Source organism: Bos indicus x Bos taurus, chromosome 2, assembly GCF_003369695.1.
Source record: "Bos indicus x Bos taurus breed Angus x Brahman F1 hybrid chromosome 2, Bos_hybrid_MaternalHap_v2.0, whole genome shotgun sequence".
Taxonomy (NCBI): domain Eukaryota; kingdom Metazoa; phylum Chordata; class Mammalia; order Artiodactyla; family Bovidae; genus Bos; species Bos indicus x Bos taurus.
Genome location: NC_040077.1, coordinates 63,038,433 through 63,065,747, shown reverse-complemented (window position 1 = coordinate 63,065,747; position 27,315 = coordinate 63,038,433). Strand labels below are relative to the sequence as shown.

Genomic DNA, 27,315 nt, shown 5'->3' with positions numbered 1-27,315 from the left:
TCTGTCTCCTTTCTGATTCTTTAATTAATAACTTCATTTTCATGCTTACGGTAGAAAATTCAAACTGTACAAAGAGCACAACTCACTCACCTTCCTAGATATAAATGTTGCTGACAATTTTTTTGCATAATTAATCCTTGCAGACACACACATCCACACATACACCCCAGTGGGATTATACTGTACATGTTACCCCATGCAGATATACTATACAAGTTATTTCACATAGAGAGCTTTCAAAACTAATTTCTGAGCTAAATTGGTCCTTGAGATTAAATTCCTTTTCTTTGCTGTTTTTGATTTGCCTTCAACTAGGGAGCCTGATCCCTCTAGGCACAATTCAGGAGTAGGTGGAAGACTGGATTCTTATTTCCCTCTTTTTTTAAATTTTATTTTATTTTTAAACTTTACATAATTGTATTAGTTTTGCCAAATATCAAAATGAATCCGCCACAGGTATACATGTTTTCCCCATCCTGAACCCTCCTCTCTCCTCCCTCCCCATACCATCCCTCTGGGTCGTCCCAGTGCACCAACCCCAAGCATCCAGTATCGTGCATCAAACCTGGACTGGCATCTCGTTTCATACATGATATTTTACATGTTTCAATGCCATTCTCCCAAATCTTCCCACCCTCTCCCTCTCCCATAGAGTCCATAAGACTGTTCTATACATCAGTGTCTCTTTTGCTGTCTTGTATTTCCCTCTTTTAAGAACTAGTGGGATGGACAGGAAAGAACAGCATTGGGGTCAGGCCTATCTGGGGTGTGGGCCTTGGGGCAAGCCACTTATCCTTGCAAACTTCTCTGAATCTGTTTGCTCAGATGGGGACTATGAAGGCTTCCTCTCAGGGCTGCTGTGAAATCTGTGCAATGTTGGTGACAGGTAGCTATTATCAAGGGAGGCTTCCCAGGTAACTCAAATGGTAAAGAATCTGCCTGAAGTGTAGCCAGCTATTATCAGGACTCTCTTTGCAAATTGTATTCCCCAAAGGAGCTTGATGTAGTCCTTGGTCCTCTCAGAGTTCTTTTTTCAATTAGTACACAGAAAACAAGAGGTAAGTTTAAAAAAAAAAATCCCTGTGCAACCACTGCAGACAGTCTAGAGGCCCTGAACCCACATTTTGGGATTGCTATCATCTGGCTGGTTTAGGAGTTGAGTCCAAGGCCACACTGATGATGAGTTAGCCTTATCCCTTCTCAGGAAAGTACTTAGACCAGATTAACATATTCTTAGAAATGGACAACTGCCCCCCCTACCCCAGCTTACTGACTTTGTATTTCATCTCACTTGCAGAAGCAGTTATGTTTAGGGTGAGAGCCAGTATTAGATCATGTGACCAGAAACAGAATTCACCGCAGATGGTGTGAATGAAGACTAATGAAAGGAGGAGTTACAGAGGCGTTAGCCAGGTACTGTGAGGCACGCAAGGATCGACAACAGTGGGAAGCCAGTGTGTCTGCTAGTCGTGAGGGGGATGGGAGAAAGTAGACTTATTGGAGCCCAGTGGAATCTGGAACTGGAGAGGAGCATTCAAGTAGAATCTACCTCCAAGATGGTGGCATCCAAGAAGCGATGGAGCTGGGAAGAGATACCTTGCCCTGTCTCTTCTATTCTCCAGTCTACTGCTGGGCACAACCATTGGGAAGCCAGCAGGCAGTGGAGCCCTGGTGATGTAATCCACAGGTGCCAGCTGGTCAGGGCACAGGCTAGGGCTGGGACTGTTTGGAGGTGGCCACAGAAAATAACCAGAAAAGCGGCACACACAGTGGCTGTTAGACATCAGTAAGTGAATGAAGTGCTCGCCAGTGGGCTGAGCACCTAAATGGAGCCCAGTACATGGGTTCCCTTCCCCTGGCATCTTAGGATTTAGATGGCAGCTTGTTCAACCCTGTCTTAAACACCAGCAAGGTTATTCAGGGAGACAGAAAAGGAGGGAGACCTTCACCTATTAAAAAGCAAACCCTCAAATCAAGATCTGTCATATTTTTCTGAGCTCTGGCTCTCTTGCTGTCTGTGTAGAGAAGCTATCAATGTTTGTTGCTCCCTAGTTCATGACTGCCTAGTTGAGAAGATGTCAATTTGGAAACACCCTCATATCTTTCTCCTGACACCCATGCCTGGAGATCTCCAGTAGTAGATTTCATCTCTGGCAGCTAGGACTGGTGCCCAGTCAGCCTCACCAGCCATTCTGCAGGTCAGCCTCTCAGAACTCAAGAGAAGATCCAGCTGCTTCCATCTTTAGAGCCTCCCAGTGTATTTGAAAAGTGGGAAAATGCGTATTAGGATTAACATCACCCTAGAGAATCTTAAATGTTGTATGTAAGAACTACATGTTTTTAACACAAGAAAACATAATATGACCTAATCATGCTTTCCACGAGATAATTAGAGGAGTTACAAAATGATGGAGAGAGCGCACACTCTGGGTGGTGTGATCTGGTAATAGGATATCTGTTCAAAGTTACATGATGAATGACTTCCACTTCAGCCCCATCGCTGTATCTCTGTGAGGCTCTGTGACTCAGTGGGAGAAAGTGCCAGATGTCTGGGCCTGAGGCTGTTGTGACTTGGGCTTTTGCCAAATTTAACCCCCATCCCTCCAGGTTCTATGTGCTTTGACTCACCTTCCCTCTATGCCTTCCGAGACCTAGATTTGGAAAGAATGTCTGTGTTTTGCATAATTGTCAGGCTGATAAAACATAAGGGAGACTTGCAGGAACTTCTCATGGAGCAAGGTGGACTAGCTCACCATCATGGGGACACCTCATCTTTCTGTCTCCAGATGCTGACTTTTGTAGATCACGGCTAGTCCATAGAAACTTGACCAAAGGAAAACAAAGGAAGAAAATGTAAAAATTAATGTCTTTTTTATTTTTTTAAATAATAAGTGTTTGTTGAAAAGATTTAGGGGCCAGAGACTTGGGCTGGTGAGCATGGTGAACTCTGTTTTATCTCCCAAGTTACACATAGACATGATTGAGACTATCATGGTTTTAAAAGAAAAGTTGGGGGACTTCCCTAGTGGTCCAGTGTTTAATATTTTGCCTTCCAATGCAGGGGTTGCAGGTTTGAACCCTGGTCAGGGAACTAAGATCCCACATGCCTCACAGCCCCAAAATCAAAACATAAAACAGAAGAAGCAATGTTGTAACAAATTCAGTAAAGACTTGAAAGATGATCCATATAAAAAAAATCTTGAAAAAAAATTAATAAAAGTTGGGATCAGTCTCAGACTTCAGCCATCCATAGGGCAGTAGTTTACCTATTTCAGTTGTATAAGAAAGGACTGAAGGAGCTTATTAAAAAGGGAGATCTCAGCCCCTGCAGCCCTGTCCCAAGACACGGGGTCCACCTTTATAGCCAACACCCCAGGTGGTTCAAGAAGCACAGTTTAGGAAACACTTCCACAGTTCTTAAGTTTTTATTTTCTTCTAGTCTTATTGAGATACATACAGATACATGGGCTTCCCTTGTGGCTCAGCTGGTAAAGAATCTGCCCACAATGTGGGAGACCTGGGTTCAATCTCTGGGTTGGAAAGATCCCCTAGAGAAGGGAAAGGTTACCTACTCCAGTATTCTGGCCTGGAGTGACTGTAGCCTGCCAGGCTTCTCTGTCCATGGAATCACAAGAGTTGGACACGGCTTAGTGACTAAGCCGCCACCACCATATAGTCCTTGGAGTTGCAAAGAGTCGAACACAACTGAACAACTTTGTTTCACATACAGATATATACTTATACAGCACTGTATAAGTTTCAGTTGTACAGCATAATGATTTACATTCACCATGAAGTGATGAGCACAATCAGTTTCGTGAACATCCATCATCTCATATAGATACATTAAACAAATGGAAACATTTTTTCCTTGTGAGGTGAACTCTTAGGATTTACTGTCTTAACAACTTCTGAATATAACGTAACAAGTATAACAGCAGTGTTAATTGTATTTCTCATGCTGTATGCTACATTCCTAGTACTTACTTAGCTGATAGCTGGAAGTTTGTACCTTTTAACTATCTGCCTCCTATTTCCCAAACCCCACCCGTGCTTCCCCTTAAGCCATTTTTGAGGTACTGATGCTTGATCTGGAGATCTTTGGTCTTTTTTTTTTTTTTAATCAGAATTGTAAAAATCTTCTGGACCTTCTTCCAGACTGTATTTTTTCATTTTGCTTTTTTGACCCCTGCACTTCAGGCAGCCTGTCATTGGCAGGACAGATGCATCAGAAGTAAATTCCCTGGAGGCAGTCCAGCAGTCCTGCTGTCTTATGGGAGGAAGTTCTGTCTTGCTTGAAAACAAAGAAATAAAACCATCCCTTGAATTCAGTGGTCTGTCTGAAGAGGTTGGAAAAATAATCCAATGGTGTCTATTGGTTTCAAGCCTGTGTTGTTATTAATCCTGTTACAAATAATAATGCTTTCCATTTACAGGCCCGCTGTCTCGGAGGAATTTTGTGTATCTGGTACTAGGCCCTGCTGGGTGATTAAGCCACTCATTCGGCATCTTACAGGCCACTGGAGGACCATCAACTCCGAGATCATGGCTGTACTTCCCCTAGAGCTCCCTGCGTGGTGCTTTAACCGATGCTTATGTTTCCTTGGGAAGGGAGGCTCCTCAGGGCCTCATGCTGTGGAGGCTCAGGCCCAGAGAGATGGGGTGCTCTTTCCCATCCTGTCTCTTTATGTTTCCTACATCATTAGAAGTCTGTTGGCCCCTTCAACTGGAGCAAGGGCAGGGCTGTAGCTTTCTCTCTCTCTCACTTTTTTGTTGTTGTTGTTGACAGATGATATTTTATTTATTTTCAATGAATTAATTTTGACTGCACTGGGTCTCCATTGCTGTGTGTGGGCTTTCTCTAGTTGAGGCACAGGACTGGGGGTAATCTCTTGTTGCGGAGCATGGGCTCTAGGCCCTTGGACCTCAGGAGTTGTGGCTCCTGGACTTAGTTGCTCTGAGACATGCGGAATCTTCCCAGACCAGAGATTGAAACAATGTCTGCACTGGCGGGTGGATTCTTAACCACTGAACCACCGGGAAGTCCACTTTCTCTCTCTCTTTTTTTTTTTTGGCCAAGTCCCCTACCAGGGATTGAGCCCCCTACCAGGGGGCATGGGGGGCATTGGAAGCATGGAGTCTTAACCACTGGACCACCAGGGGAGTCCCTGTAGCTCTTTTTAAGATTCACTGTCATCTAGGGGAAAAGATACAAGAGCCCTACAAAACAAGAGGCAGTTAGTTTCATGCTTTTGTCAACAAGAGCAAGATGTAGCATTTTTCACTTTCCAGGTTTCACAGTTTCAATGTATAAGACAGAGACATTGCAGCTCAATAAGGCAGGCAGTGCTAAGAAGAGTATGGGACAGAAGAATGGTGGGTGGGGAATGGTTGCCAGAGAGGCTTCAGAAGGACAGCTTGCCCACTTCTGTAGCCTTCAAAGACAAAGCTCTTCAGAACTCTGAAATCCAAGGGGCCTTTTCACAACTATAGTAAGTGAGGCTGTGACTGATTTATATAAAGAAATGGTCCCCACTCTCTCCTATCGAGGCCCCGCCTCTCCTGTTGAGGTCCGCCACGCTCCACAGCTGGCCCATCTGTGAGTTAGAGGGCTGAAGCCAGGCTCATCATGGGGAAATGGCAGCCCCGCGGCTTCCAGACCCGCAGAAGACAGGAAGCCTAGCAGCTCTGGTGGCTGGTGGGGTTCCCCACTGCCGACACAGCTCTCAGTCTGTGGTTTTGGGTCTCAGGCTCTGTCAGATGATTCAATGAAGCCTCACACCCCTGCTTACCCTTTTAAAGTCAGGTCACTCCGACCACACCCCTCGGACTGTAAATGGAACCCAAGGAAATGGATGAATACTGTCTTCCCCAAGACCCATACCATTTCATCAAGCCATAGACAGGACTTTTCTGGAAATGTCAGCCACCCTGAGGGATGGGCTGTCGTACTTTCCCTGATGAACTACGAGGCAGTCAAGGAAGTTAAGGGAAACTCTGTTCACTCAGATGCTTGCAGAAAGCCTCTATCTCCAGGTTTGAACCTGTTCCTTGTTGATGTGGTCCTGTTGCTGTTGGTGACCTTTCCTGATGGCAAATGACATCCATGCTGAACAAGCAACAGACTTTTTCCTCAGAATGCTAAAGTTTGAGATACAAGTGAACTTATTTAGAACACAGAAACAGACTCACAGATATACAGTTATCAAAGGTGGGTGAAGGGCTAAATTAGGGGTTTGGGATTAACATATACACACTAAAATAGAAACAGCAAGTCCTGTTTAGCACAGGGAACTATATTCAATATCTTATAATAAACTACAATGGAAAAGAATCTGAAAAAATATGCATAAATGAATCACCTTGCTGTACACCAGAAACTAACACAACATAGTAAATCAACTATTTGTTTAGTCACTAAGTCGTGGCCGACTCTTTGAGACCCCATGGACTGTCGCCCCGCCAGACTCCTCTGTCCATGAGATTTCCCAGGCAAGAAAACTGGAGAATTTGCCATTTCCTTCTCTGGGGGATCTTCTTGACCCAGGGATCGAACCCAAGTCTCCTGTGTCTCTAGCATCAGCAGGCAGATTCTTACTGCTGTGCCACCCATAAAAAAATTTAAAGAGTGACAGTGGCTCCAGTTGAAGAAGCCAAGTTCTATTTCTGTCACAGTGACAACCTTGTGTTTTGGGTTTATCTCCCAGGACAGGGAGCCCTCTCAGCTCTTATGGGTTAGGATGCATTGACTTTTGTTCAGAAGCTTGAGAACTAGGCAAGCAACCCCTGGGAGAGACCACTTTTTCTCTGCACCCAGATATTTCTCTTGATGAACATCTTTTCTCCCACTACCCAGGCCCAGACATGCTATTTTTTCCTGGGAAGATGCAGTGGCCCCTGCATCTGTCTTTTCTTCCCTATCTATACAGCATCTTCCACAAGCTTTTGAAATGCAAACCATATCACTGCCATCTGTCTTCTACCACTGAGAGGCCTTGTCTCAAGATGATCCAGAGCTTGGATTCTGAAGTTGGTCCTGTGTGTGCTCAATCACTTCAGTCATGTCCAACTCTGTGAAACTCTGAACTGTAGCCCACCAGTCTCCACTGTCCATGGGGTTCTTCAGAAAAGAATACTGGAGTGGGTTGCCATGTCCTCCTTGAGGGATCTTCCCCATTCAGGGATCAAACCCGTGTCTCCAGTGTTTTCTGCATTGCAGGAGGATTCTTTACCACTGAGCCACCAGGGAAGCCTGAAGTTGGTCCTACTGGATTCTAATCCTTCACTAGCTGGGTGACGTGGGGCAACTTACATTCTGTCCTCATCTGCAAAATGGAGATGATGATGCTAACAGAACCTACTCATGAGTTGTTGTAAGGGTTATCTTTTTACATGGAACACTTAGACCACAACTGAATAAATTGTTTATTGTCAATGTTCCACCTAAAATTCATGGATCTTTCAAGTCTAGACTCCAACGCACACACCTCACCAAGCCTCTGAGGTGCAGCAGGATATAAGGCTGGACAGCTTCTCTTATTTCCCAAGGACTCCTCCTGCTTCCTTCTCTGTTTTCTGCCCACCCTGGCTTCTCTCAGCCTCTCCAAAGCACCATTCTTTCTCCTGCTGCAGGGCCTTTGCACAAGCTTTTCTCTATATTGTGAATGTTTGCCTCCTTCCCTCTTTGCCTGGCCGACTCCTGCTCCTCCTCTATGTCTTAGTGTAAGTGTCTTTTCCTCAGGGAGGCCTCCCTTGACCACTGAGGTGAGAAGAGAACCCTGTCATTCTGTGTTATGGCACTCCCATTTCTTTCTTTCACAGTGTTTGCCAGTTTATAGTTTCTGTTCATCTATAGGTTTGCTTGACTGATGCCTTCAAGCTCTCCTCCCTTGTGTGTGTGTGTGTTAGTCTCTCGGTCGTGTCCAACTCTTTGTGACTCCATGGACTGTAACCCTTTAGGCTCTTCCATCCATGGGATTTTCCTGGCAAGAATACTGGAGTGGGTTGCCGTTTCCTTCTCTAGGAGATCTTTTCAACCCAGGGATTGTACCTGGCCTCCCATATTGCAGGCAGACTCTTTACCATCAAAGCCACCAGGGAGGCTCTCTTCTCTTGAAGCCAAGGATGGTCCTTAGCATGTGACACAGGCCTGGCCTGCCCTGGCTTACACTGCTTCCTAATATGTGATGAATGAATACTGCTGCCCCAGCCAGGCTGTGACCTCCTGCTCTGGGCCTGCAGTTGGTGTATGACATCGTGTTTGCCTGCAGACAGAGAATTTTGCAAACACGCCTAAGTTATATAAGTCGGCCATGGAGGGTCGCAGGGGTTATAGAGTTTAGTGGTTCTCAAGCTATCCGGCATCAGAAACACCAGCAGGGCTTGTTAACATGCTGATTGTTGGGTCCAGTCCCCCAGTGTTTGATTCCCTAGGCCTGAAATGTGACCTGAGAACTTGCATTTCTAACAAGCTCCCAGGTGAGGGTGCTGGTTTGAGAATCACTAAGAGAGATGTGTAGATAGCAAAATAGTCCCTGCCACAGTGTTCTGAGACCTGTAAATCATGGAATGCTGCCAAAGAAGGAAAGACAGGAAGAATGAACAAGGTGGCTTGTTGTGGGCAGTTCAGCTGAGTTTGCACTGGTTCCTGTTTCACTTGTGTGTCGTGTGTGAGTTTGTTAATGACTTCACAGTGGGAAAAGTTCTTCTTTCTGCTTTTTTGGACTGAAGTGGTAGAATCTCAGGGCTAAAAGGTGGGAGGTACAGGATCCCCCAGGAAATGAATTTTTTTTTAAATTGAAATATAATTGCTTTGGGGGAGGAATGTTTTCAAGGAGCTCATTATAATCATATAAAGGCCCCAGGGCAAGGATCCTGGAGGTCTGATGGAAGTTGGATTCAGGAGAGTCATTGGTGGCAGCTCCTTCTGCTGCCCAATCCTCTAAGAAAGCTCTTTGTAAGGGACTCTCTAGGGGGCCCCTTGGGTTTCTATTTGCTGCCTGAGAATCATAGTTAACTAGTGGCCCTAGACAGGTAGGTTTGTCTGGAGGCCTGATCCCCTCCTTTCCCATCACAGCCACCATATTTTCATGATTTCAGGAGGCTCTCATGGGCCCTGGCAGCTTCTCATCCCTCGGTGTCCAGGAGGGAGATGGGGTTGCTGGACTGTCTTTGGAGTCAGACACCCCCAGGTTTGCTGCTGCTTCTAGTAGCAAGCCTCTGGGTAACTTGCTTCTCCAAACGGGAATGATGGTATCCAGGAGAGCTTATGGTATAGGGATCAAGTTGAAAAGCCAAACAGTGGCATCAAGTTGAAAGGCCTTGCTAGTGTTCACTGTTACGACCATGAGTCAGTGACTGGATCTTATTAAGCCTTAGCATCCTCGTTTATCACATGGCGATTAGAATGGTACTCACCTCACAGGGTTCTCGGGAGATAAAATATTTGTGACAATTGGTGGAATCCAAGGCAAGTCTGTAGTTTCGTTAATGGTGTTGTGCTGATGTTAATTTTTTGGTTTTGACAAATGTTTCACGATTGTCTAAGAGGTTGGCATATTCAGGAAGCTGGGTGAACAGATAGATACAGGGACTCTGTACAATCTTTGAAACTTTTCAGTGAGTTGAAAATTATTCCAAAATGAAAAGTTTTTTTTTTTTTAAATGTTGGTGAAGTAATTAGGGTGCTTGTGATTTAGTTAGCCCTCAGTACATGATAGGGGGCTTCCCAGGTGGCTCAGTGGTAAAGAGTCCGCCTGCCAATGCAGGAAACTCAGGTTCAATCCCTGGGTTAGGAAGATCCCCTGGAGAAGGAAGTGGCAACCCACTGCAGTATTCTTGCCTTGGAAATCCCATGGACGGAGGAGCCTGGCAGGCTACAATCCATGGAGTCACAGAAGAGTGTTGGACACAACTTAGTGCCTAAACAACACACGGTGGCCATTACCATCACTACAAGGACAGCTGCAGTTACTACTTCTGACACCCTGCAGGGGCATAACCCACGTGTGTGTCTAGCTGACCACTCGACAGATGGTATGCTAGTTTTCTACTGCTGCTGCAACAAGTTGATACAAACTTGGTGACTTAATACTGATTCGTTAGAGTCCTGGAGACCAGTAGAGGTTTCACCTGGCTAAAATCAAGGTGTCAACAGGATTGCATTATTTCTGGAAGGGGAGACTCTGTTTCCTGGACTTGCCCAGCTTCTAGAGGATCTTGACACTCCCTCCATCTTGAAAACAAGTGATCACGTTACTGTGACTTCTGCTTCTGGGATTCCACACCTCTCTGATTCTGACTCTCCTGCTGCTGTTTTATAAGAACACTTTTTTTTTTTTTTTTCTTTAATAGAAAATTATTTAATTAGTATACATGTGTTCCCCATCCTGAACCCTCAACCTTGGGCCCATCTGAATAATCCAGGCTAGTCTTCCCATCTCAAGATCCTTAACTGCATCATATCAGCAAATGTAAAGCATGTAAAGCAACATTGCCAAGTTCTCACAGTTGGGACAAGGACATGATCATGGGCCGATACTTTGCCCACCGCAAGTGCTAAGTCATCTTCTCCTTTCTTCATCTGCCTGTGCTCTTCTTCCCCTTTACAGCCTGTAGATGGGAGGGCCCTGCTGTTTGATTTCCTTGGGTGGAGCTTGTGCCCATAGGACTTGAGAGGGCAGCTGTCAGCTACTTCCCTTGGAGGCCTGAGCTCTATGTGAGGGAGAGTTCACATTGAGGTTCGAAGTCTAGCAGGTGTGTGTGATGTGCAACTGGGTGCCATGTTACTGAGGTAACGGACTTTGATTCTTCAGTTTTGGGCTTGGTGCTTTGGGCACCCAAAAGGTGACACCAGCTTTCCCTTGGTTAGCAACTGTGCTAACGTACTAACTGTTGAGTCTGAAGGTAATTACATCTCACCCCTTACAAACACTGACTGTGGGTCATGGATGTTACTGGGTGCCATACTCCCTTTGTTCTTTGTTCAAGGCTTTATTTTCACCCCTTCTTTTTCCTCTTTACCTGCCTGTGTGTGCATGCTTAATCACTCAGTCGTGTCCAACTCTTTTGTGACCCATGGACTATAGCCTGCCAGGCTCCTCTGTCCATAGGATCTCACAGGCAATAATACTGGAGCAGGTTGCCATTTCCTTCTCCAGGGGATCTTCCAGACCCAGGGATAGAACCTGTATCTCCTGCATTAGCAGGCAAATTCTTTACCACTGAGCCACCTGGGAAGCCCCTTTAGCTGACCATCTCTGTCTAAATTCAGACTCTTGAATGTGGCAGCCACTGACCACATGTAGCTGTTTGAGCCCTTGAAGTGCCGCTAATCTGAACTGAGATATGCTGTAAATACACACTGACATTTAGAGACTTAGTACGAAGCAAAGAATGTAGATTTCATTAATGATGTTGAGATGCTGATTATATGTTTTACAATAATATTTTAGCTATATTGGGTTAAATAAATGGCATTGAAATGAATTTCACCTGTTTCTTTTTACTTTTCAATGTGGCTACTAGAACATTTATTTAAATACATGTGTAGCTTGCATTCGGAGAAGGCAATGGCACCCCACTCCAGTACTCTTGCCTGGAAAATCCCATGGGTGGAGGAACCTGGTAGGCTGCAGTCCATGGGGTCGCTAAGAGTCAGACATGACTGAGTGACTTCACTTTCCCTTTTCACTTTCATGCATTGGAGAAGGAAATGGCAACCCACTCCAGTGTTCTTGCCTGGAGAATCCCAGGGACAGGGGAGCCTGGTGGGCTGCCGTCTATGGGGTTGCACAGAGTCAGACAGGACTGAAGCGACTTAGCAGCAGCAGCAGCAGCTTGCATTGTTTTGCTTTTGGTGAGTGCTGGTCTAAATCCGTGTGTGTGTGTGTGTCTCTGTTATTCCTGTCACTGTGACAAGTAAAAGGCATCTCTCCTTCCTTCGTCTTTCTTTCCTTTCTCTCTCCCTCTCTCTTTCTCTCTCTCGCCCCCCTCCCCCCTTCTCTTCACTATTTTTACAATGAGCCTGCTAAATGAATCTTTGGGAATGTTACATCCTTTCAAGCATGATGAGGTTGCTCAGTAGAAAAGGCAACGAGTGTTTTATCCTGGGCCACAAAGCTAGGAAGTCATTCACTGTCTCCCATCTTTCCACCTTAAGTCTTTATGCCCTGGAAGATTTCAGATTTCTTGGTTTATTTCTTTGGTTTTATTTTTGTTGGGGGTCATGGCACATCTCTTTAATAGCTCCTGAGGTGGGTGTCTCTCATTCCCTTCCCAAGTCTGCCTTGAGAACTACCACTCTGGGGAAGAGGGGGCAGTCCAGGGGTTCCTGGGTGCATCAAAATCATGTGGGGAGTGAAATGCAGATTTCTGAGCTCTGCACGCTGGTGTTTCCCAGGAATGAGGCTGATTTGCACCCAACAAGTCACTGGACACATTTGCCTGACATTTGCTTGACTGGGAAGGGGCAGTGCAGCCCTGCCTGCAGCATAAGCCTCCAGTGTTCATTTCTGCAAAGCGCTGTCTGGCTTGCCTGAGTCGCTCAGGAGAGGTGCTCATGAGGAGTTGCCTGCAGCTGGGGGTTGACACAGCCAGTCCCCCCTGCCCGCTCCACCCATCATGCAGCCCCTGATGATAGCGAGTTGGGCTTATTAAGAGGTCATCTGTTCCTCCAGTGAAAGGACAGTGAGAGGACAGATGGTGGAGAGTGGCTGGAAGGTACGAGACTGGTCCAGAGGTTACAAGGGAGAGCTCTGTGGTTAGATAGTTGGGTTCACGTCCTGGCACTGCCACCTGTCAGCTGTGTGACTTGGGGTTGGTTATTTGCAGTCTCTGAGCCTCTGTTCCTTCATCTGCAAACAGGAGGGTGGTTGTAAAAGTCACTGGTCATGGAGATCATGGCTGGTTGGAGAGCAGTGCGTGATGCCTGTTGCTGCTCTACCATGGTATCTGATTACTTCCGGTGAACCTCAGGCTGGGAACATCCAGCTAATTTAATAGGTTTAACGAGGAACACTTACGAACCCCAGGCAGATTCAGGTGAGGGGAAAACCTGACAACACGTGGAGGAGGAGGTGGTAGTGAAAGGAGGTGAGGAAGCGTGCGGCAGAGAGCTGCTCAGTGGGTTCTGGGGCCGTCGGTGGGTCCGCAGCTCTAGAGACCTGGGCTTTTGTGAAGCACAGCTCCCTTGCCCTGGGTGCCGGCAAGCCTTCCTTGGCCTGCATCGGGGGAATGACTGTCCTTGTACCAGCTGACTGAACGGGACTGGGATAAGAGCCTGTGAGCCTGAGGGAGCCCGGGCATCAAGGGGGTGGCCGGGTGGGTGCTTGGGGAAGTAAAGGAAGTCATCTTTCATCTCTGGGGAGTAAGACCATTGCAGGGAAGACACATGTTTCTGGTGGGAACCTGGTTACCTGCTCACTACTGTCACCCTGGAATGCTGGCTTCTTGCCCTTCCTCTCACCCCCAGCCCTGGAGGAACCTGAGCCAAGGATTCAGCACTGGGGCCTTCTGGGCTCTGGCCTTGAGCTGGGAGGAGGTGGAAGCCATGAACTCCGGAGCTTCGTACAAGGCAAAAGTGGGTGCACCAGGCTTCTCTTTGCTCTGACTGCCCACTCTGAGTTTTCAGAAACTTGCAAATTGAGCTGAAAGAGCAGTGTTTCTTTTCAATAGGAGTGTGATTCTGGCTGGGAGCTGCCTTTCTGGGGTAGTATCATTTCAACCACTTGTTTGAATATGCAAACCTGTGGATTTTTCTCTCTTAGCACATGGGGCTCTTGTTTGGTTAGAATGGCTTCAATTATAGGTTTGTTTTTGATAAGTAGCGTGTTATCTTAGTGTATTTTCCTTTCAGGAAGGACCTTGCTGGTTTTCAGTGTAAATCTGAGTAGATATGAATATTTGGAGATGGGAAAGTGATGGAAGTGAGAACCCAGATACTTGCCTTTAGGAAATGGGTCTCCTTGCAGCTCTGAATGGAATATTCTGGCATTCACTATGTGAAGACTCTAGCTGATGTCCCCGGAGGTGGGGCTTGGCAGCTGAAATTTTTGGTAAACCTGAGTTCATGTCCCCAACACACAGTGAGGCCAAACAGACCGAATCATGGTTGTTTGGAGTGGAGTAAAGGTTGATAACGGGCAGCTGGTGCTCAAAAGACCTGAAGTCCTCGATAGTTTTGGGGGCAGAGTTTTCACAGGCCGAATTTGGGGTGAGGGCTGTAGGGTGTATGATCCTCCTCTGATTGGTTGGTGGGGAGGAGCAGAGGGGTGGTCCAGGGGTCTCAGTCATCAGCCTTCTGGTTCCAGCCAATCTGGGGTCTGTGTGCTTTTGCTCAGCCTGAACGTTTCCTTCCACCGGGGAGGGTGGGAGGCTGGTTCTTGTAGAGGAGCTCAGAGTCCTGTCAGATTGTTCCCCATGTCCCCCAGGAGGCACAGAATCAGGCCCTGGACTGTTGTTTGACTTCCTTTCCTTTATTTCCTGCATTCCCTCACTCCCTCAGTAGTAGCTGTTTGCCCTTTTGGAGCTCAGGAGGCCGCAGCTTTTCCCTCAAAGAAGAAACAGGGCACTGGGAAAGGCTCTTGTACCCAGGAGAGCCCCCCACAGCGTCCTGCTCAGTTTCAGATTGCCCGGAGTCTTGTGTATGGGGTTACTGTGACTCAAAGGGGGTGGGGTGACAGGGATGTGAGGTTACATGGATTTTTTCTTTTTTTTTCCCTTTTCAGTTGTGTTTTGACTGAAGTAAAATCATGTTTAGTAAATGACATGAAGTGAATTGCTGACTAAGTACTGGGAACTTTAGGTGTATTTCCTTATTCTTAAACTAGCCCTTTAAGGTGGATTATTAACCCCTTTTACAGCTGAAGATTCTGAAGCTGAGTGCAATAATTTCCCCAAGGTCCTACAGCTGGGATCTGAGCTGAGTTGGGATCTGAACACAGGTTGCTATTACAGGACCATGTTAAAGCAACTATGTTCTGTGTCCCCTTAAAGAAGTGAGTGAATGAAAGTCGCTCCGTCGTGTCCGACTCTTTGCGACCCCGTGGACCATATAGTCCATGGAATTCTTCAGGCCAGGATACTGGAGTGGGTAGACATTCCCTTCTCCAGGGGATCTCCCCAACCCAGGGATTGAACCCAGGTTTGCCGCATTGCAGGCGGATTCTTTACCAGCTGAGCCGCAAGGGAAGCCCCTTTAAGGAAACTTAATAATAATAGGAGAAAGAGGTAAAGGTAACAGTTACTGAATGCCTGCTGTGTGCTCAGTCCTGTGCTAAGTGCTTTCCCATTGTTTCTAGCCCACAGCTGGTGGGGGGTGTTGATGGTGGTGGTATTACAGCTACTACTACTGTTAGGGCCTTGGTTTCACAAAACAGGATGCTGAGACTCCGAGGTGTTAAGTGCATTTCCTGGAAGATGGTGGAGTGGGAATCACAACACAGAGTCCAGAGCCTCCTTAGGCTCACAGCGAGCAAACTGGATATGGAAGGGGTCTTAGTGGTCTGAAAATCCACTGTTGAAATGATGGATTTATAAGCATGGACAGAAGCTATTTTCAGTGATTATCAAATACTTGCAGAGCATCAATTTGTGTGTAAGAGTCTGGGTCTGAAATTCTATGCAAAAATACTGGGAAAGTGTAGGACACGCCCTGTTCTTGAGGAGCTGACTGGTTATAGGTCTTACCACACATGGGAGGTGATGGGCATTTCAGGGCCTGTGAGAGTTCCCCAGAGCAGATGTTTATGGAGGGTAAGTTGGTTGTATTGGGGGCGGGGAAGACCTGAAGGCAAGAAGGAGAAAAAGTAGACAAGTTGGCTTGAGCAGAGCCATCCATCCTAATTCAGGAGAACCTTAGAGGCTAAGTTTTGATCTTCGAGATGGTGGCACTTGGGCTATCTTATTGACGTGGAATGGCCTGGCCTAGGAGGTTCTTCCCAAGGTTCATCAGGCAGGTGGTCAGGAATGGATTGGGAGGTGGACGGATGAGGCTGGAGAAAGGTCCTCCAGGTGAGAATGCTGTTGTGAGCTACTGGGGAGGAAAGGGTTAATGCTGGGCCTCTCCTTAGAGTTAGTGATTCAGTGGGCTGTGCTCCTTAAGCAAAGGTGAGTAATGCCGACAGGAGAGGCAGAAGTCGGCCTTACTTGTGATTGAGTTGGGAGTTTAGAGATGACTTTCATAGGCTCTAAGAAAGGGACGTGTTAGTTTATCATCACCTCCTCCTAACTGAGGATGACTTGATTTGCATTTTCTTCAGAAAACTCTCCTTCTTGGCAGTGGAGGTGGCATTCAGACATCCATCTACCACTTTCTGGACCAATGTCAGCAGCCGTGAAGGTTGGCTTGTCTTGGGCATGGCATTCAGTCCTAGAGGTCTGATGATAGTGGGGGAGGAGGAAGGAGAAAGCAATGAAGAATGGAGGGAGAGAAGAAATGCCATGTGCAGGGCATTTGCAGATTGTAATAGTCAAAGGTCAGACCCGTGACTTTGCCTCTTTGTCACTCAGTGAGTCCCACCCAAGGCTGTTCTAATCCAACAGTAACGAACACTGTATTTTGGGATCCTCCCCCAAAGGTTAGCTATACCCAGAGTTTCTCGAATTTTTTAATTCTTGGAAATCTTTTAAGTAACTACTTCCAGGACAGGGGTCACTGAGGAGACTGAGGCTCTCTTTTCGAGCCTACTGTCTCTGAAACCAAAAGCTTGTCTCATTACTAATTCTCCAACTTTTAATGAAGCAGTTGAGAGTGATTGGTGGGAAATACCAGTCTGATTGAAAAATGATTTTCTTGCTTGGTGATTAGAAACAAAAGACCAAATGTAGGGCTCTTGTCTTGTCCAGGAGAAATACTGGAGAGGGCTTTGGTGAGGACGAGCCTAGAGAAACGTGTGTGGGTGGTTGTGCAAGTGTCTGTGTGGTTGTTCTGGTGAATCGTGACCTGTGGTTCCATGACAGCGGTTATTCCTGAATGGAGCGCCTTATAATGATTGTCTCTTAGCGCCTCTCGTTTCTGACACTCTCTATGCTATGAGGTAGGTCTGCTTGCCTTATTTATAAGTTTTCTAAGTGACCTAACTTCTCAGTGGTATTCCTTAAAAGATGACATCTGAAAACTCATAGGTCTGAAGCCCTTAATTAGTTCTGTGAAGAGGCTGTGTCCTCCTACACAGTGTTGGAAGGATGTTAGATGAAAAAGTGCTGTCCTGAAATAAGTCTACCCCTGTGCTGTTTAGTAGAACTTTCTGCCGTGATGGAGATGTTCTGTGTCTCTGCTGTACAGTGTGACAGCCACTAGCCATGTGAAGCTATGGAACACTTGAAATGTGCCTAGTGTGGCTAAGGAACTGAATTTTAACTGTTATTTACTTGTCATTAAAATTTAAATAGCCATATGTAGTAACTGACAACTATATTGATGAACCCTGATCTAGACAGTGGCCAGAGATGACTGCTGGCTGTGTTTAGCACTTGAATATAGGTCTTAGTTGAGCAGGCTTGTTTGTGATGGGAGATGTCTTAAAATAAGGGTACTCTAATGGACATGAGAAAGTTTAAGAGATAGTGTAGGATTGTTGAATTTTATTTAAATGTTAGATTTCAGAAATCTAAAAATGTATATATACACAATACATATACAACAAACAATATATATACAAATGAACTTTGTAAGTTAAAAAAACTATTGACAAAACAGGAGCACTTACAGACTTAGAGAATGAACTTAATGGTTACCACTAGGAAAGGGTGGGAGGAGGAGAGATAGATGAAGAGTTTGGGATTGACATGTACACATGGCTATATTTAAAACTGATAACCAACAAGGACCTGTTGTATAGCATAGGAAATCCGGCTTAATATTCTGTACTAACCTAAATGGAAAAAGAATGGATATTTGTATGGGTGTAACTGAATCACTTTGCTGTACACCTGTGACTAACACATCATTGTTAATCAACTATGCTGTATTATAAAAAAAAATTTTTTTTAATCTTAGACTTCAAAGAAGACTTGGGTCAGTGGAGCTAGAGTAGGCAGGAAAGTTTCTTAGAGGATAATGGCATGCCTGTAGCTTCTACGTCATCTGGAATAAAGTCCATGCAGGTATAAGTGTTCTCTTTCTTTGCACTCCCAGGGAAGCAGTATGATATGGAAGACTTCAGGCTTGGGAGCCTGACAGATCAATATGAAAATGGTGGCTACCTATGCGAGATATTTAGGTTTCTAAGCCTTTGTTTCTTGATCTGTAAAATGTGTATAATATCAATAGTACCTCCAAGAGCTTTTGTTATGTTAGATGACTTATGCTGGTGTCAAGCTTCTAGTGTCTTGGCACATAGAAGGTTCTCAAAGAATGTAGACATTGTTATTGGAAATAGGATTAGCATATACACACACAGTTCCCTGACTATTAAAGTGCATCACACAACTGAGTTTATACTCCTTTTCTGTATATCCTCTGAAGGAGATCTGACTCTTCACATCCTGAGATTGTCCTAGAGAGATTGGAGAGATGACAAGAAGGGTGTGAAGAGGCTAAGTAATACACAGAGGGACCCTTGCAAAATCGAGAGTTATAGTATGATAAATAAACGCATGGCTGCAGTCACTGGTAGGGGCACAAGTTTATCAGTGTGTATTGAGATCTTCAGAATTTCAGCTTTCATTCTCCTTACATCCCAGAAGAGTATTAACTGGAGTTCATGGCTCACACCCTCCCTTGGGTTATGGGTGGGTGTTTGCGTGGTACCTCAGACATCTTTGGGATATGATTCCATTATCATATCCTTATCTGGGTTTTCTGTTTACTTGAACACTTGAAGTTAATTTAGTATCTTACAAGAACCAAACATTGTCTTCCAGACATCATTAATCTCGCCTTTCTTCTCCAGCCTAAGTGTGAAATTAATCAAAAAGGAAAGGGAAATTAATAATAACATCGGTAGTCACAATCCATCAGGAGGCCTCACAGCAGGTAGGATATTAACTTCGAATTAATACACACTTCAACAAATTAAAGGTATAGAAAAGGATTATTTATTATTTCAGAAATGCCCCTTAATGCTTCCCGCTTTGATAATCAGATGATGGGTGATGTCTGGTGATAAGACCATTCAGTATTGAGGTCACTTTAGGGCCCATGGAAAGCCTTAAGTCAACTTTCTTTTTTTCATATTCCATGTAGATAAGTGAGATCAAGCCAGATGGTTAATGCATCCTTGTTTCCTGTCAGTTGAAAGGATTTGCCCAAACACTTACAGTTTTGATTTCTATTTACAATAAACTAAATTTGATCCCGGGTTGTGTGTTTCCTTGTTATGACATGTGGTATGATCAGTTTCAAAGGATACATTATTATGAACACATTATGGAAAAGAATGGAGCATTATAATTATAACTCTCTATTACAGCTTTCACTGAGGTTGATAAAGGACAGGCTTTTGTTGCTGAATCGTTCTTGTAATTACATCAGCGCTAACAGGCAGCAGTCACCTTCCATTAGGGGTGGGAGACAGGGAGCCTTACTATTTAAGTGATCACATAAGGTGCCGAATGAATCATCTTCAGCCTCATCATGAGGAATTAAAAATAGAAGGGAACAGTTGACATCATCTTATAGCGGGTTTTTAAGGCACAGAAAAATGCCAGATCGTCTTTTAGGGAAAAGAGCTGCCTGAAGTGGTGTCCCCAGCCACATGTGAACAGCGTAGTGTCAGCACTTCTTGGACTTGAGGGTACATCACCATCTCCTGGGGGGCTTGTACACACAGATTGCTGCGTCCCAGTTGAATTTCTGATTCGGTAGGTGTGTGGTGGCCAGGTCGGAGATTTTGCATCCCCAACTTCCCAGATGATGTTGGTGTTTCTGGATCTGGGCCTATACATTGAGAACTGTTGGGCTGTGGGAGAGAAACAGGTGTAATGTGGGGATGGTTCCAAAAACAGAATTTTAAGATGAATTTCCCTTGTGCCTCTTAAAATAATTTTTATGAAAATAGCAAGTTTTGTTTGGGATTATGTACAAGTTTTGTAAAGGGGATCTGCTTTTTGTGACACTGTCAATGTTAAAAATAGTTGCAAGTCTACATAAGTGGTCCCCTGACCTGCTGTCATCCTGTCTTGATAAAATCTTGGATAAACTTTTTTGGCTACAAGTATTCTCTCTCTAATTCAAGTTAGTGATGAATTGAAACGTTGCAAGATTTGAATATTTTTTGCTAATTTGTAAATCAAGCACTTTACCTGGGAACCATCTACAGGGTAACAGTCTTGCTAAGTAAGGGTATTCCAGGGTCCAAGCCACTGAATCATTGTAATTGTCACACCTGCCTGATAAAATGGCGGTGATGTGGTCGTTAAGTTGTGTCTGACTCTTTGCAAACCCATGAAGTATAGCCCGCCAGGCTCCTCTGTCCATGGGATTTCCCAGGCAAGAATGATGGAGTGGATTGCCATTTCCTTCTCCAGGGGATCTTCCTGACCCACAGATTGAACCTGTATTTCCTGCATTGCATTCCTGCATCGATTCTTTATTCCTGAGCCACCACCTGCCAAAATAGCTGTTAGCAAAATGAAGATGTAACACATTGGGCACCACCAGGCTGTGCTTCCAGACTTCTGACTGGTTCTAGAACTGCCCTTTTATTATCCTATTAGTTTATTATCCTCTGATAGCAGTAACAACACAATAGTAATAATTACTAACATTTGTAGAGGATTTGCTGCCCCTCTGATGTGGCAGCTGCGCTTTTTGTCTGTGATAGTCCGTGAGTCTCCCCATCATTTCTGACAGAGACATTGAGGTTGCCTCTTCCTCAGACCCAAGAAGATAGAGCCTTTGGTTGTGAGATTGAGCCTTGCGTTTGTGTCCACAGTGGGAGCCTTGGGGGGCAGATTTAGATTGGAGTTTACTTTGGGGAGCTCTCTGTGGAGCCTTGATTAGACAAAACCAAACAAAGGTCAAGATTATGCAAGTTCTGTTGTCAAGGTCTTCTCTAGATCTTTGTTACTAGGCGGCATTGCACTTGCAGTACATTTAGTCAGTCTGCCCAACCCAAGGTGAAAGCCATATGATGCCAGGATTGTCATTATGGGACTTCTTTCCTCTGTGACTGTCTGATGTTCTTTAGGGGAGATTGAATGACTTAAAACAATAGGGAATTATACTCAATATTTTGTAATAACCTGTAAGGGAAGAAAATTTGAAGAAGTGTATATTGTGTATATACATATGCATGAACTGAATTGCTGTGCTGTACACCTGAAACTAACATGAAGTGGTACATTTCAATTTTAAAAACTTCTTTAAGGAAGTGAAAAAATTTAAAAAAGTAAGGCGTATAGTGATGGTCATGATTTGTTTCTAATGTGTACCATTCAGTGGTCTCATCATTGAAAATCTTTGTTCTAGGCATGAAAATATTTTCGGCAGAGCAGTAGGCTCCCTTGAACTGTTTGCTCACATGAATCTATATACCGGACAGCTTTGGTGCTCTCAGTGAGTCACCTTTGCTTAGACTGTGGAAAAGTGGGGAGGGAAAGTCTGCTTGGAGTTGTATCTGAGGTTACATCAAGATTCTGAGATTCTCCATTTGGAGAGGTACTGTCCATAGGAAATAAGAAGAGGGACTCGTGAGTGTAAAACTGAAAAGGGATCAACCTGACAGATGACAGTGTTGAAAGGCATTAGGGACAGGGAGGTGTGAGATCCACATGCCTGGAATTGGCCTCTGTCATCCTGTGTCATCATATGCAGAGTAGATACTGCAGAGGTGGTCCTTCAACAAGCTGGATTTATCATGGCTCCCCTTTCAAGATGCTTTGACTGGGGAAGGGGCGATAGGCAAGATACTCAGATGCAGATTTCTAATAGAATGCCAGTCTAGAGGGCAGAACTCATCAAGCAGGTTATTTTGTTTGTGGGTCACCCATAATATATTTTATCCAAATTATAGATTGAGAGGGGTAAATGTCTGAAAATGATGCTCCAGTTTTTCCTAACTACTCTTTCACTGTCCATCCCCAATGATTGCCGTCTTATTCTTTTTAGATTGAGTTGCACTCCCATGATCTCTATTTCGGGTTTCCCTGGTGGCTCAGACGGTAGAGAAACCACCTGCAATGTAGGAGACCCGGGTTCAATCCCTGGGTCAGGAAGATTCCCTGAAGAAGGGAACTGATATCTATTCCAGTATTCTTGCCTGAAGAATCTATTTACAAGTGTTTTCACAGTTAGGTTTAATTAAGGTGGGAAATCAAAGCATACACCCAAGATGAGATTGAGGGAACTTACAGAAAAGATACTTTTGGGTAAAATCTTGATGAAAGCTATGGAGTGGTGCTGTTTGGAAAATGGGGATGGAGAACATTTATCTAAGACATTTACCTATAAACACAGCTAAAAATAGTTCTAAACTTTCATTAATATTATATACGTGGTTCTGTAGGAAATGATATTTAAGATTAGCTGAACTTTAAAGTTTTGCTGAGGATAAAAATGAATGGCCTTTGGGCTTCTTGGTGACCATGAATTTTACTAATGTATATTTTCATATGACTCAGGGAGTAGTTTGCCTGATTTTTAAGGTGAAGTCAAGATTGAGTTCTTTATTAGTATGAGTATTATGAAAGAATAAAAAAATCCAGATTTGAAAGCATTGGGGGAGGTAAAAGATAATGAACTTTTTTTCCCTTTTGGCACATGATGAGCATTTTGACTTATGAATCATACCAGTCTCACTACTGTATGATTCATTAGCCACCACAGCCTGTGCACTGGATCACACTATCCAAAGGCAGACTACCATGTAATACAACAAATTAGATGTTTATGAAAACATACAGAAAAGAGCACTGAAAGTAAGTTGATATTATTCAGGTCGGAGCCACAGAGGTGTTCATTTTGTTAGCTGATACCACTACAAAAGAATGTATTTTTAATGTTGATGAAGGTGCTTAGGATTGTTTTCTCTAAATATATCTTGGTGCTGCTTACAGGAGATAGTAGCTTTTCCTGTATCATGATAACCCAGTTTCACAACCCATTCCTTCACCTCAAAGCTATCTCAGATAATAGCTGGTATTAAAAGGGTCATGTGATCACTGGCATTAATTTGGTACCCTTCCAGCCTTCTACCCTTCCTTAGCAAACATTTGAGGCCAGACTGTTTCATGGAAATCATGGTTTTGGAATGGTGATAGATTGAATCTGCTCTTATAAGTTGCCCCAGTGCACAGCCCTCTGCTATTGTTCAGAGATTGTTGACACACACAAAAATGTTAGTACTGTGAAGGGAAGTTATATGTTGCAGACCATATTTGGAAATAAAAAGCAAAACTTTATCAAATGTTTTTCAGCAGAAGATGGTACATGTTCTTCCATGAGGGGCTTATGGAAGAGGTAGACCTGTTGGCTAGTTTTAAAAAACTTCTGGATAGTCAGCTTGCAGGTGGATCTGTGCAGTATGGTCCTTATTTTCTCTCCCTCCTTCCCTCTCTCTACTGAGCTCTCAGTTTTATAATTATCTGCTGATAAATTCCATGAATATCAGAAACACACTGTATGTTATCTGTAAAAGGACTGTTTTCCCCCTTTTACTGAAAAGGAGTGTTATTTAGGAAAAATATTAGTGATATCACAAGCACATAGTAGATATATTTCTAAAATGGCTTTTTACGGCTCTTCTGGTTTGCTTTTTCAAGGTGAAGCAGCTGCAAGTAATGTTATATTTAAATGAACAGGCTTGTCATTCAATTGGCTTTATCATGTACTGCAAACTCCTTGGTTTTTTTGTCACTGAGCTATGTATTTTTAAAATTGTGTGTATGCATATACTTGAGACTGTGTGTATGAATTAATGTAGTCCAGTCCGGAAAGCATTAGGACTGGTAAAAGCTTTGGTTTAATGCCTCCTGAGACTTAGAACAAGAGAGTGGTTTTGTGGAGATGCTCCATCTTTGCCAAATGGAGCCTTATTCCTGCTGAACTAATAATGGATGGATTTGGATCCTAACAAGTGAGATAATGTAATTTTTTAGAGATATGCCTCTGGGTGTTGGAGTGATAGGGAATTCTCATCTAGCTATTTTTAGGTGTTTATCTTAAAAGGCAGTTGGGTTCCAAAATGTGAGGCATAGTTCGTAGAAGCGCTTTGTCAGCCTGTCTGTTTGCAGTGGCTCAAGTCCATAAAGAGGAGAAACTTAAAGATGTCTTTGTCTTTGTGATTGCAGGAGTGATTACTGTTCTAACGTGGACTTTGGAGGCAGAGCCATCAGGCCATGTAAGTACTATGATAAACAGATATTTAAGCACAGACTGGGATATTTGCCCTTAGGGAGAGGACTGAGTACTTGAGTCAGAGCATTTGGAACCATCAAGACCCAAAAGGCCAGGGGATCACTCTTCTAGTGCGACTCAGTCCCAAGGGCATGTACGTTTCTGGCTATCTGGTTAAGACCTGGTGAAATTTATCATTTGGGTTAATTGGGCAAGGATGTTTTATCTGCTTCGAATTAGTAAAGTGACTGGAGCAGAAGGCCATCTATTACTGTATTCAGTCGTTATCAAACATAATTGTATCGAACTGAATCTTGGCCAGATACTCTTAGATAGAAGTGCAGACCCCTTCAGACACAGAGGATCGTGGTGTGAACATAACAAAGCCAATGAACTGGAGAGTGTGACTCATGATGACTGCATGATCTCTGAACTGTGTCCGTATCAAAGAATGTTGTAAAAGAGTATATTTTCCTTAGCCCCAGTTACAAACGTATTTTATGGAGGAAGCAATTTGCTAAGTACGCTCCTGTTCTAGTACGAATAGTCCTGAGTGCTTAAAACCATGATCTAAGCTACCTTTGAGAGTCACCTTGGTAAATCAGACTTTCAACTTGGGAGCAGAATTTTTGGATTTTACAGGCTGATAGATTTGGGTGTTGAGGTTATGGGGCCAGCAGAATGAAACATTAAGCATTCATAATTGGTGTTTCTTTCATGTGTGTGGTCTTTGAACAAATTTTGTCCTTAACAACATCACAGAAGAAAAACTACCCCAGCAGCTGACAAGCAGATGAATGTCTGTGAATAAAAGCCTTAGTTAGAACTCAAATCATGTGACCGCGTGACTTTTATCAGAGGCTTCTCCCTGTCACCTTGAGAGTTTGTCCCGCTGGGAGAAACCAGAGAAAATAAGAAGTGTCTCCTTCAGAACCTCAAAAAGATTTTGCATCTCTAAAGATATGGGATTTTGTCTGAGATGGAACAAGCATATTTAATCCATCTTACACACCCTCCCCACCCCCACATCACACACATGACTTAAAGGGAATGAGCTTCATTTCAGAGATTGGTTTAGTTAAACCATCTGTCTTCCAGGGTCTGTCTGAAACTAGTGTAGTGTTGACAGATAGGGAAGTTCGTTCACTGCCCTTCAAGAGTTGCCAAGTGTGGCAGCTGGGGGCATAGCAGGCTGACATGGTGAAGACTCAGGACTGGGTCTGTGGTCCCTGGTACCCAGGTCCTGTGGCCTGTGCTCTGGGAAGGATACGCATCTTTCTGGCTCTCCTGTGGTATCTTTTGCCCCCTGTACTCTGTTGGGTTAACAGTCTCCATGGAGCAGGCAGACATGTCGGCATCTCGTGGCACTCCTGGGCTGTGCCTGTCTGCCACCAGGAATGGCATCACCTTCCCCCTTCAGTGTGCCAGCACCTAGCTGCCTTTGGAAGGGCCTCTTGGCTCCTTTCGAAATAACTGCTGAAAGAGCAGCTGTCTGTCGGCCTCCTCCAGAGCCGTGGAATTGGGCCGTTGTCAACCTGTTGGAGGAGTTCCCAACGCAGCAGACTGGCTGTCATTGACATTTATAACTTGAAAGCCATATCACAGATGAGTTTGCGTTTCTTATCATCCTTTAAATAGCGTTCAGGATAGAAAGCACACTCTCCACACTTCGACAACGCCCAGGGCTTGGGCAATGGTTGGGTCTTCCTGAAGGTGGAAGAAGCAGTTACCTTTGTCCCCTGGCCAGTTTGTAAACCCATCATCTCTCTTCTGACTCAGCTGGGAAAAAGATGTCCCAGCTTTCTGCTTGGGTTTATGTATGATCTAAACTGTTAGTTTAGATCAGGGAGGTGGTTGGCTTCTGCAAACAAATGACTCTTGAGCTCTGCCGTGGAGTCTGTGGTAAGAAATGCGTGTAGGGGAAAAAAAAAAGGGTGTTTCTCAAATAGGTTGGTAGATCCCACACCTGTTTTTTTATGCCTTAATTTCTCAAAGAAAATCTTCTCCATTTTGTTTCTGGAGATAGGACTGGAAGAGAAAGATGTCGTGTTTTGTTTTAAATGTATTTATTTGTGACTGTGCTGGGTCACTGTTGCTGTGTGCAGGCCTTCTCTAGTTGCGGCGCAGGCTTCTCATTACAGTGGCTTCTCTTGTGGAGCGCGGGCTCAACAGTTGTGACGAATAGACTCAGTTGCTCTGCAGCATGTGGAATCTTCCTGGGCTGGGATGGAACCTGTGTCCCCTGCATCGACAGGAGGACTCCTAACCGCTGGACCACCAGGGATGTCTGAAAGATGCAGTGTTGATGATAAAAAAATACAAATTAAAACCATAGCCACCCCAGTAGATCACATGAACACATTGCAAAAGAAAGCGGAGGAGATGCGGGAGGGCAGCGGAAGGCGCTGTATTCATTGTGGCTCTGTGTAAACCGTAAATTTCTTAAGCAGGAGGACTGGCCTTACTCCCTTCACATCACTGGTGGGGAGTGAAGATCCTGGCATGTGGCTTCAGGATGAGCTGAAACAACAAATGTCAGAGAGAAACAGGTCTTAGGTAGAAAAGTTTGGTTTCATTTTATTTGTATCCTGCTAGTGCAGGCACTGAAGTACAATCATCCACAAATCCAGATGATGGGGTTTCAAGTTCATGATGTTTTCCTGTTGGCGTCAAAGATGAGTAATCCTGGAAGAGGTGTAACAGAAAGGGGGGTGCTTAGATGGCGTGCCTGGGGTGCAATTAAAATGAAACAGCCTTCACTCTTTGTGCTCAGATTTCTTTCTGTGGTTCCTGGGACATGAGTGTTGTCATAGGAAATGTCGGTGCTTGACTTCGGCCATATGCTAGGCAGCTGAGTCCAGTGTGTGGCCTGCCTGGAGTGAGGCAGGACAGGCTGTTGAGCCAGCTTGATGGTGGCCACAGGCTTTGGGAAGAAAAGCAGCTGAGGGTGGTTGTCACCTCCCTGGCCCTCTGCCTGTGGCGTGCATGGGAACTCCATCTCAGTCCTCCTTGTCAAAGCCCATGAGGTGCCTATGTTG

General features: G+C 44.6%; 1 protein-coding gene across 2 annotated transcripts in view; it reads left to right on the top strand.

Moving 5' to 3' along the window:
• Nucleotides 1-27,315, top strand: part of MGAT5 (alpha-1,6-mannosylglycoprotein 6-beta-N-acetylglucosaminyltransferase) — a 398,458-nt gene that overhangs the window by 35,633 nt on the left and 335,510 nt on the right. For both annotated transcript variants that reach the window (XM_027562025.1, XM_027562023.1), the window contains exon 2: nucleotides 24,232-24,281. The gene's annotated coding sequence lies outside the window, so the exon portion shown is untranslated. The remainder of the gene's footprint in view (nucleotides 1-24,231; nucleotides 24,282-27,315) is intronic.